The sequence below is a fragment of the Cornus florida genome, unplaced genomic scaffold (assembly GCF_030987335.1).
Source record: "Cornus florida cultivar Cherokee Brave unplaced genomic scaffold, ASM3098733v1 CherokeeBrave_3.0.0_Hap2_Chr08, whole genome shotgun sequence".
In the NCBI taxonomy this organism is placed as follows: domain Eukaryota; kingdom Viridiplantae; phylum Streptophyta; class Magnoliopsida; order Cornales; family Cornaceae; genus Cornus; species Cornus florida.
This window is the reverse complement of record NW_026775578.1, coordinates 87,553,799-87,564,274: the sequence shown is the minus strand read 5'-3', so window position 1 is coordinate 87,564,274 and position 10,476 is coordinate 87,553,799. Positions and strand designations below refer to the sequence as shown.

The window sequence follows — 10,476 nt, the reverse complement described above, 5'->3', positions numbered from 1 at the left end:
GAATGGCACGTCTTTGGATGTGCTTGCTGTTGATCACCGTGGAATTTGATGAAGAACGGCACGATTTGATGTGCTTTTTGTTGATTACCGTGAAATTTGGATAAAGAACGGCACGATTTGATGTGTTTGTTGTTGATCACCATGGAATTTGGATGAAGAATGACATGATTTGATATGTTTGTTGTTCTTCGTCTTCAGAGAGGATTTGTAGAATTTGGTGAAGAATGGCACGGCTTTGGATGTGCTCGGTGTTCTTCACCTTCAAGTTTGCCCTCTGGATTTTTTATTCTCTCAATTTCTAGACCTTCTGGATTTCTAAGTCTCTGAATTTCTAAACTCTGAATTTGTGTCCCCTCTCCCTTCCTCCAAACCTCTATTTATAGGCTTCTTGGGTTGATAGAATTATGACATGTGTCATCTCCTGATAAGGATAAAATAATAATTGGGCCTGGCCAGTTATATTATGATAATTATCCTTAAAAATAATTATTCTAAATATATTTTATTAGGAATAATTATCTGTTTATTTAACCATCTGGGCTGGGCTAATTAAATAATTTAAGTGGACCAAGCTTAGGCCAATTAAATAACTTAATTAAACATTAGGCCCATATTTAATGGGTCTATTTGTCAAAACCAAAGCCCACTAAAATTTCAGTGTATACACCCTCAACGTAGCCCTATCCTACAAGGATTTGTTCTATTGCGAGTGGTATTTTATTATTGATAAATAAAAATACACATCAATTTTTGGCGCCATTTCCGGGGACTGTGTCACGGTTTTGTTAAGTTTGAGATTAGTTTTATTTTAATTTATAGTTTTAGGACTTTCTGATATCTCACCTTATTTCTTTTTCTTTTCAAGTGCAGGAATCTAGCAGCGAGGATGACGATGCCTAAGGAATAGAAGCTTCGATTTCAGGACCTTTTGTAAGTTTTTGTTGTTTTTCTTCACTTGAAATTTTTATTTTTTTTACTACTTGTTACCATTGAAATTAGCTTAAATTGTTTGGAGAATTCTCTAAATCAAACATGGCTAATCCTATTCTTCCACCACAACCTCAATTGAGGGATCACTTTATTCCCACTCATATACAGCACTTTGTTGCTTTTAATTTCCACAATCTGATGCAATCCACTTTGAGATCAAGCCAGCTATGATCCAAATGCTTCCAACTTTCCATGGGTTTGCTCCTGAAGATCCCTATAAGCATATAGATCAATTTCTAGAATTGTGTTCAACTATCAAGTTGTCCACTCTCTCTGATGATGCTTTTAGGATGAGACTCTTCCAATTTTCTCTTAAGGACAAAGCTAGAACTTGGTTGCACTCCCTACCTCATACTTCCACAAGCACATGGGATAAGTTGCAACAAGAGTTCTTAAAAAAATACTACACTGTGGGTAAAACCACACAAATGAGAAAAGAGATCATGGCGTTTTCCCAAATCCCGGGTGAATAACTTCATGATACTTGGGAGAGATACAATGATCTTCTGAGAAAGTGTCCACACCATGATATTGCTAAATGGCATTTGGTACAAATCTTCTATGATGGATTACATGATCACATAGGAACATAGTAGATGTTTCTAGTAATGGTGGTTTCCTTTATAAGAACCCAGATGACGTTTGGAAACTGTTTGAGGCCCTAAGTGAAAATTCTGTTCAACATGCTTCTTCCTCTAGGACTAGGTCCACTTCTGGTATCCTTCAAGTTGAAAGTTTATATGAAGCAGAAAAATCTAGAGAGCTAGCCACTCAAATGGAAGTGTTGAATCGAAAGTTTGACCAAGTTTTATCAGCTGTCAGTACTATTAGTTCTTCTCAGCACTCCTCTTTGCCAAAGGAGGTGTGTTCTGTCTGTGCTAATCCATCTCATTATGCTACTAGTTGTCCTTTCTTGGGTCAATCTTTTGAAAATCCACAAGTGCAAACCAATGCTGCATTCTCCAGTTTGGGTTATAATCCAAATTCCAATACTTATAACCCTGGCTGGAGAGATCATTCTAATTTATCATGGCAGAATCAAAGCCAAGGCAATACTGTTCCCCAATCTCAGGGACAATACCATAATTCATCCAATCCTTTGCAAAATAATTCTTTCAATCCATTTTCCATCTACTGTCCTCCTCAATTTAGGAACCAAGTTAATCCTAATCCTCCTCCTCCTAAGTATTCGTCTGCATTTGAAGAGAATGTCATGGTTGCACTTAGTAACCTTAAGTCTAACAATGAATTGTTGCATTCCCATTCTCAATTTATATTTAATCTAGAAACTCAAGTTGGCAAATATCTACTCAAGTTGGGCAACTATCTACTCAAGTTGGGGAAATAGTAAAAGTGTTGAATCAAAAAGAGGAAGGAAAAATTTTAAGTCAGCCAATTGCAAATCCAAAAAGGCAAACTTACATGATTGATGAGACTATTCCTTCAAGCACTCATCATGAGCAAGTTAATGCTATCACTACTTTGAGGAGTGAAAAGATCATTGATAATCAAGTTAAGGAAAAAGAGGTAGAAAAAAAGAGGTGTAGGATTCATATTAATCCCATTCTTCTAACTCCACATCCCACAGATGTTCCCTCACATCCTACTCCATCAAGCTCCAAAGGAGTTAAAGGTGAAGTCACTTCTTCATCTACTCCCAACCTTGAGACAGCTTGTAAGCCAAAAGTGCCTTTTCCTGAACATCTCAATGGACCCTCTTACTTTGGTAAGCAAGGAGAGAAAATTCAAGACATAATGGATGTCTTCAAATAGGTAAAAGTTAATATTCCTCTCCTAGATGCTATCAATCAAATCCCTACCTATGCTAAATTTCTGAAAGACTTATGCACTCAAAAGAGAAAATCAAAAAGCTAAGTCTCTAAGAAAATCTATCTCACTGAGCAAGTCAGTGCAATCATTCAGAATAGCACTCCTCGTAAGTTCAAAGATCCTGGTGCTCCTACCATATCTTGCATCATTGGAAATAATGTGATAGATCGAGCACTTCTTGATCTTGGAGCAAGTGTTAATCTTTTTCCTTACTCAGTGTATGAGCAATTAGGCTCGGGAGAGCTTAAACCCACGTCAGTAGTGTTGTAACTTGATGATCAATCTATGAAGCAACCACGTGGGATCATTGAAGATGTTCTCATAAAAGTGGATAAGTTATATTTTCCGGTTGACTTTCTTGTCCTGGATACAGAACCTGTCCATGATCCCAATCGATGTACTCCTGTGATCCTTGGTCATCCATTCTTAGCTACAGCAAATGCCAATATTAACTATAGGACTGGGGCTATGGTAATTTCTTTTGGGAACATGAAGCTCAAATTAAACATCTTCAATGCCACTCCACATTCCTTAAAAAAAGATAAGTGCTTCTTTCTTGATGTCATTGATGAGGATTCAGTTACCATCTTTCCAACAAAAGATCCTCTTCCTTTGATTTCAAATCTTTCTTGTCCTTCTTGTGAGTCTTCTCACAAACTTAAGCCTAAGCCACCACCGGATAAGCTTGAGTATTTTTTCATAGGTCATGATGAAACCACAGTGGTTCCTCCTGTTTCGAATTTCATAATCACCCATATGACTGATTTTGGGATGAGGAAGGTAGTTGAATTGTTGGATATAGGCTAAGGAGTGGTGTACAGTCGAGCTAGCAACTTTAAACTTAGCATATTGTCGAGCTATCGACGTTAAACTTAGCACTTGTAGGTTTGTACTTTAGTTTGATTTGATTTATTTTCTTTTTCTTTTTATTCTTTTTAGTTTTTCTAGGATTTTAGTTCATTTTTGTATTTTTCTTTTATTTCTCGATTAGGTTAGTTTAGGTTTGTTTTTATTAAAAAAAAAGGTTAGTTTCTTTGTGTATTTTTCTTTTATTTTTAGATTAGGTTAGTTTTGTTTTATTTTGATTAAATAAATAAATAAATAAATTTGATTAACTTGTGCATAATGATATATATCTGTTTTACTCCATATACTTGATACTCTGATATGTGCTATGGAGTGTGATTATTTTGTCAGGTACAAAGGACTAAGTTTGGGGGTGAGGTGACGATTTAATTTCTCTGAGCTATCAATTCTTGATCTTTGCTGGTTCTGCGTATTTGGTATTATCTTTCTAACTCTACATCTGTTTTCACATATTAAGGACAATGTGTATCTTAAGTTTGGGGGTAAGGCAGTGCCTTTTAAAATTTTGTTATTGGTATATTGTGTACAAGAGGATGCATTTTAATTGTTTTAAGTATAATTTTAAGTCTGTTGATTGTTGTGATGTCCATATGTAGTCTGATATTGGTTAAAGATGACTTGTATACTGAATTAATGCTAAATGGGGATTTTTGAAAAAAATTTATATCAGTTGGTGGCATGTGGTCCACTTTGTCAGGATAGTTATAATTTGATGATTTTGATTCCTAGAATACTTTACTTTGCACATGTTCACACTTACATGCATTCTGTGGGGTATAAACTTGAAGTCTTATTCTGATTTGTATTAAATTGAGATGAGCAGGTGAATTTAATGATTTTGAAAATCAAGGTATAGAAAAAATATATATTGAAAGACAAAAATGGTATGCATGCAATAATAATATAAAAAGTTCTTCACCAATGTGAAAAGACCAAATGAAAAGAGAGAAAAATGGTTAAGTTTAGGTTTGCACCTAGATTGCTTGAATAATTAAGTCCTCAGGGGTGTTTCAACACCTAATGCCCTAAAACCAACTGGTTTGGGAGTCATTGGCTGAAAGTTCGTTACATAAGAAGTTTAAGTTACCTAGATTACTTGAGCAATTAGGTCCGTAGGGGTGTTTTAACACCTAATGCCCTAAAGCCATCTGGTTTGGGAGTCATTGGCTGAAAACTCGTTACAAGAGTGATTTAGAAAGCTTAATAGACCTGAGCATTGCACAGTACCCTTTTGAAAAAAGAAAAAGAAAAAAAAAAAGAGTTGAAAAAAAATTGAGTGATGAATGAAATAAATGCATACCTGTAGAAAATTAGGAAAAATACTTTGGGGATCAGAATTTGAAAGGTTTACTTGTGAATTGAGGGATAACATGAGTTAGATATTGATGAGCGCTGAAAAGTGCGTATTTAAACCCCTTAAGCTTAGGTATTCTAGAACCTTTGTCTATCTTATTTTACCGTTTTGTATTGATTTCGTGTTATTTCTATTTTCAGGTACTTATCCCCAAAACAAGCTAACTCAGCCAAATAGGAGCATAATTGAAGCAATTCTTGGATGAATCAAAGAAAGGAGCAAAGTAGAGCAAAAGGAAGCAAAAGGTGGAATTTGAGCAACTTCGATCGATCTCAAGAAAAGTTCGATCGATCCAACTTTCATCGATCTCAGCACTTCAAAATGGATCTGAGCCATGTTTGTCCCTGTTCAAAGATCTCAAAAGTTTGATCGATCCAATTACCTTCTCTGATCGATCGACCATTTTTGTCCTTATCCAAATGATTGATCTTATCCAGTTGTACCACCCTACCAACCACTTTTGTCCTTTTCCCAAAAATATCTTTAAAATATCTCAGATTTGTTTTTATCCAAAAGGGCGCTGCCATTGAGAATCGATCCAACTTAAGTTCGATAGATCTCAGCCATGTTCGATCGATCCAAGTCCAAGGTTCGATCGATCGAACTTCCTCCAGTGTGAAGAAGTTAAATTTCCAGCTCACAAAAAGTTGTCCTTTATCCAATCATTGGGGAATATTTGATGTATGACCCCAGCTCATTTTGGGTGTCATTTAACCTACCTATATAAGGATAAGGATTACTTTTTACATCATATCATATCATACCTTGTAGAACTCTTAGGGAGGAAGCAAAGAAGAGGAGGAGGCTAGAGACACCATTGAAGGCTCTTCATCAACCAAAAAGCAGATTTCTTCCATGGAGCTTGCCCTTGATGGTTGGAGGACATCATCCATGAGTGGCTAGATATCCTATTGGGGCTAGAGTTAGCCCTAAACATGCTTTCTACTTCTTGATTTATGTATTTTTTAGGGGATTTGTATTGTGATTCATGTCTTGACACTTTTATATATATAGATCTTGTTTATTCAATGATTTATGTGGTTTAATGCTTCCAATTGATCATTTCATTCTATCCATATGTCTATGTATGCTATAATAGATGTTCATGTGTTTGTCTCTATTTCTTGTGTTATTGATGCATGTCTATGTGTGTTGATGCTATAGATCTAGAGATTGTCAAGACTTAGTGCTTAATGTCATGTTCTTGTGGTTTATTTGATGGTTCATACTCATTTCTTGATGGATTATGCCTCTCCCTTAGTTTAATTAGTTTAATTTCATGTCATTAGCTTAGTTGTAGTGTAATTGTTAAATGGGAGGACAATCCATGTTTGTTGTTGATGTTCCATACTTATGAAAAGCAAGTAACATGTATCTCTAACCTTGTGATGTGTTTGGATTGTGAGCTTAAAGAAAGGATTAATGGCTTAATTTGATATGTTGTGCTATCCACCATGTTGTTTAGACAATATATGCTTAATTTGTCATCCATGCTTGTCGAAACAACCACACACACACACTTTGTTGCAATACATGTTCTTCCCCTCATTAATCATTCATTAAAAGTGTAGAAAAGCTATGCTTAGTGGTGATCTCTAAATCCCAAGATCTCTATATCTTTTATTCTCTCTATTTTATTATTGTTTACTTTAGTTTAATTTGCATTTAGTTTAATTCAACCAACCAACCACTATTTTGATCACTTGACCTACTAACCCTAATTTTGATTCCTAAATCTAGTACGACACCTCAATCCCTTGGGACGATCCCTTCTCACTCATACTATATAGTATAGGTGTTAAGCGGTTTATAAATTTAAAGTATGATGCCCACTTGACACTAATTTTCAAACTCAAAATCTTGTGCATTATTTTGTGCATACGCTCGGGAAGCCATCAGATATAAGTATGGATAGTAAGCCACATGTTTAAAATTGTAAGTTCACTATTAAAAAGGATTTTGGGGATCGAGATTGTTAAACATATGATTAAACTGACATATGGGGACCATGGCTGCTGATATGATATTGAGAGTTGGAGATTTTTCCAGTTTAATATAGTTCCTTATACTTGTTGTAGTTGACTGATTGATGCATTGCCTGGACATTATGATATGAAAATGGGTTTGATTGAGCTTACTGTAATACCCCTAATTTTAAAAGGATAGTCTCGGTAGTTTATTTTATGGTTTTATTGTAATTTTTGCATTTTTATGTGTTTATTTGGCTTTTTGCTTATTTGTTTTAATTATTGTTAATTAATTGAGTTAATTGCAGTATTTGTTTTATTTAATTGTTTTATTTAGATTGAATTATTTAATTAAGTATTTGTTTTAATTATTTTTCTTTCTTTCATGTATGTTTACGTGGAAATTTGATTTAACTGTTTTATTGGTTTCTTATTCATCATTATTCTAGGGTTTTATATGTTTTACTGGTTAGCTGACTTAGTCTGTTCTTAAGATTGGAATTAGGTTTTCCATAAGCCTGTATAAATATATCATTAAACGTCGGCTTAGGGTTTAGAAATCAAAAGACACCCTATTCACGTATACAGAGAGACTGAGAGAAACAGAGGGAACTAGTTAGTGTCTCGGTGGTGGATTAAAGGTCGGACTAGGGTGAGAAGGAAGGAGTGTGGTTCGTGGTTGGAACCATGGACAACAGAGGAGTCGGGAATTGTAGAAAGATTGCCGGAAAACTTAGGAAGACGGCGTAGAGATTTTAATTCAAAATCTCGCAGGCAAGTTCTATTCCTAACTCTCTTTCTTTGACTCATGTTCTTTACATGCCTAACACAACTCCTGGAGTAAATGGACATTAAAGATTAATCTAGTTCGCATGTTAGTTTCAATTATAACAGTATGCCTTTACATGAATTGGTGTTTGCTTGTTTTAAATTTTCTTACATAATTCATGTTTTAATTGATGTCAATTAATGAACAATGAAATTAATTAATTCTGGAACACTCTGGACCTAGTTTTAGACACCTAGGAACTTTAGGAATGGAGGACAGATGATCAGAAAGTCTGAAATTAGCCGGCGTCGGAGAAGACAGAGGTTGGGAGGAGTGGAGGCGACTCCACACCTTATTGGAGGCGGCTCCACATGTTTTTGGAGCCTGCTCAACCTTAAATTGGAGCCTCCTCTACCTTAAATTGGAGCCTTCTCCTTTGTGGATTTTCAATTTGTTTTAATTTCAGCGATGGATTTTACTTCTGTACTTGGATTTGGATGTTCCAGTTTAATTAGAAGCTATACTGGAGGGTCTCATAGGTGTCCTGGGCTTATTTAAAACTCCCAAGAGCCTTGTTAATGCATAGTAAACCACCTTATATTATAGCTTGAACAATATAAATTCTTACACAAATTGTTATACTATTTTAGATGCGGAGGATTTAAATTGTTCAATATTAATTTAACAATTTTCCATGAATGGTTTTTATAGTTAAATCATGCCTCAATGTTATAAGATAAGCATGTGGATTTATATTTTTTATTATGCTTACTTGGAATTAATTGATGTTTACATGTATGATCTGTAATATCAATTATTGAACTTAGCAGAGTAGTATCAAATAAGCCTGACAAATTACAAAATTTGATCATGCTTAGTATGGAAAACAATTGATGTTGGTATTTAATATTTTAATTATCAATTGTTGGATGTATGGATTAGTTGATATTTACTTTCGTTATCTGTATTATCAACTACTGGATGGATGGATGGATTGTATGCACCGGTATGGGACGGTGGCATACTAGAGACGAATTAGTTTCAAAATACTAAATCCTACCTATACGGAATAAGGGAATGGATTATAAATATAAAATCCTACTTATATTTAAGTCTGTGCAGCTGAACAAGCTGAACGACTAATTGGAATTCTTTTGGATTTATGGATTAGTTGATAATTACATTCATAGTCTGTAATGTCAACTGCTGGATATATGGATTGTATGCACCGGTATGGGATGGTGGCATACTAGGGATGGATTAGTTTTAAAATACTAACTCCTACCTATATGGAATAAGGGAATGGATTATAAAATAAATCCTACTTATACTTAAGTCAGATCAGCTGAAACAAAGTTGAGTGACTAACTGGATTACTTGCTATGGATATGTTAATCAGTGCAGCTGAACAAGCTGAATGGCTAACTGGATTTCTATGGATGGATATGATAGGATTTTAAATATATTTTTATGGTACCGCGATATGAGCTTGAGTCTTAGCGTCGACGGTTAGAGAGCGTATATGCAGTAGGATGCGTAGCTGGCTATATTGGTTGAGGTATACCCTGTTAGGCTTAGGTACTCATGCCCACTTTGGTGCATTTTGCATGTTGCCTTCTATTCAGGTTAAGACCCTCTTCATAGTTCAGTGAGAGTCCCGTAGTGTGGATATATATATATATATATATATATATATATATATATGGACTACATAGCTATTGTTGAGTTGTTTAGGATGTACATGCGTATCGAGTCTCTGTTTGGATTGTAGTAGGATAGAGCTTGTTCGTGGGCCTGACCCACTTCTATTTTTCAGGTGTTCGACAGTTCCAGTCGTAGACTTCATCGTGCTGAGCAGAGACTATCACTCACTCTTCCGACGATGTAGGACTTCTCTCTGTGGTTTAACTTTAGATGTTCTTTCAGTTGTTTTCATTTCAGTTCGGTTTTTTTATTAAGGGTCCACTAGAGATGGATTCCCGAGTTGTTTAAACTATTAGAGGTTTTGGAAGGATTGGATTTTATTAATCTTTATTATTTGAGGATTTTATAGTTAGATTTCTTTTCAGCATTTGAAATTATTTCTTTCTTAAATTCATTTTGTAATCTGTGTTCGTTTTAAATATTAATTGTTTGATATTCCCTCGGGTTTGGGCTTAGGCCTGATCAACCTATGTTTCGGATTCGAGGGGTATCACAGTTGGTATCAGAGCACTCTAGGTTCTAGTGTCCTAAGGAGTATCTTTCGTTATATGACTTCCGCGTTGCATCTCTTAAAACTTAGAGCCATATTAGGATTTGTTGTACTCTATTTACGGTTCGTTAGGAGAAGCAGATGTCAATTATATTCCATAATTATGGAATGGTTGACACTAGGAGGAGGATGGGGGTCCAAGGCGAAAGCGATACAGACCTAAAGGAGTAAATGAGTACGTTATCGTGTTCTTTGTCAGAAGTAGAACTTGGGATCGAAGGTTTAGTTCCGGTTGGCGCTGCTTTTAAAAGTATAAGCCTAGGAAGGATTTAGGAGTGTGTTTTGGGTCACCGCATAACGGGATTAACACGACTTCAGTTGTTCTCATAAAGGAGACAAACGAGAAATAGGAGTCCGAAGAGGATCCTAATGGAGGGGTTGTAACGTATCCAAGAAAGGGTACTAAATCTTGAAGATGAAGATCGCACGAGGGTGATCTTATTCG

At 35.4% G+C, this 10,476-nt stretch overlaps 1 non-coding gene across 1 annotated transcript; it reads right to left on the bottom strand.

Moving 5' to 3' along the window:
* Nucleotides 1–1,416: 1,416 nt before the first annotated feature.
* LOC132272199 (small nucleolar RNA R71) lies at nt 1,417–1,522 on the bottom strand. Its single transcript, XR_009469985.1, has one exon. It is a non-coding gene; the product is annotated as a small nucleolar RNA R71 (small nucleolar RNA).
* Between the last annotated feature and the right edge of the window lie 8,954 nt (nt 1,523–10,476).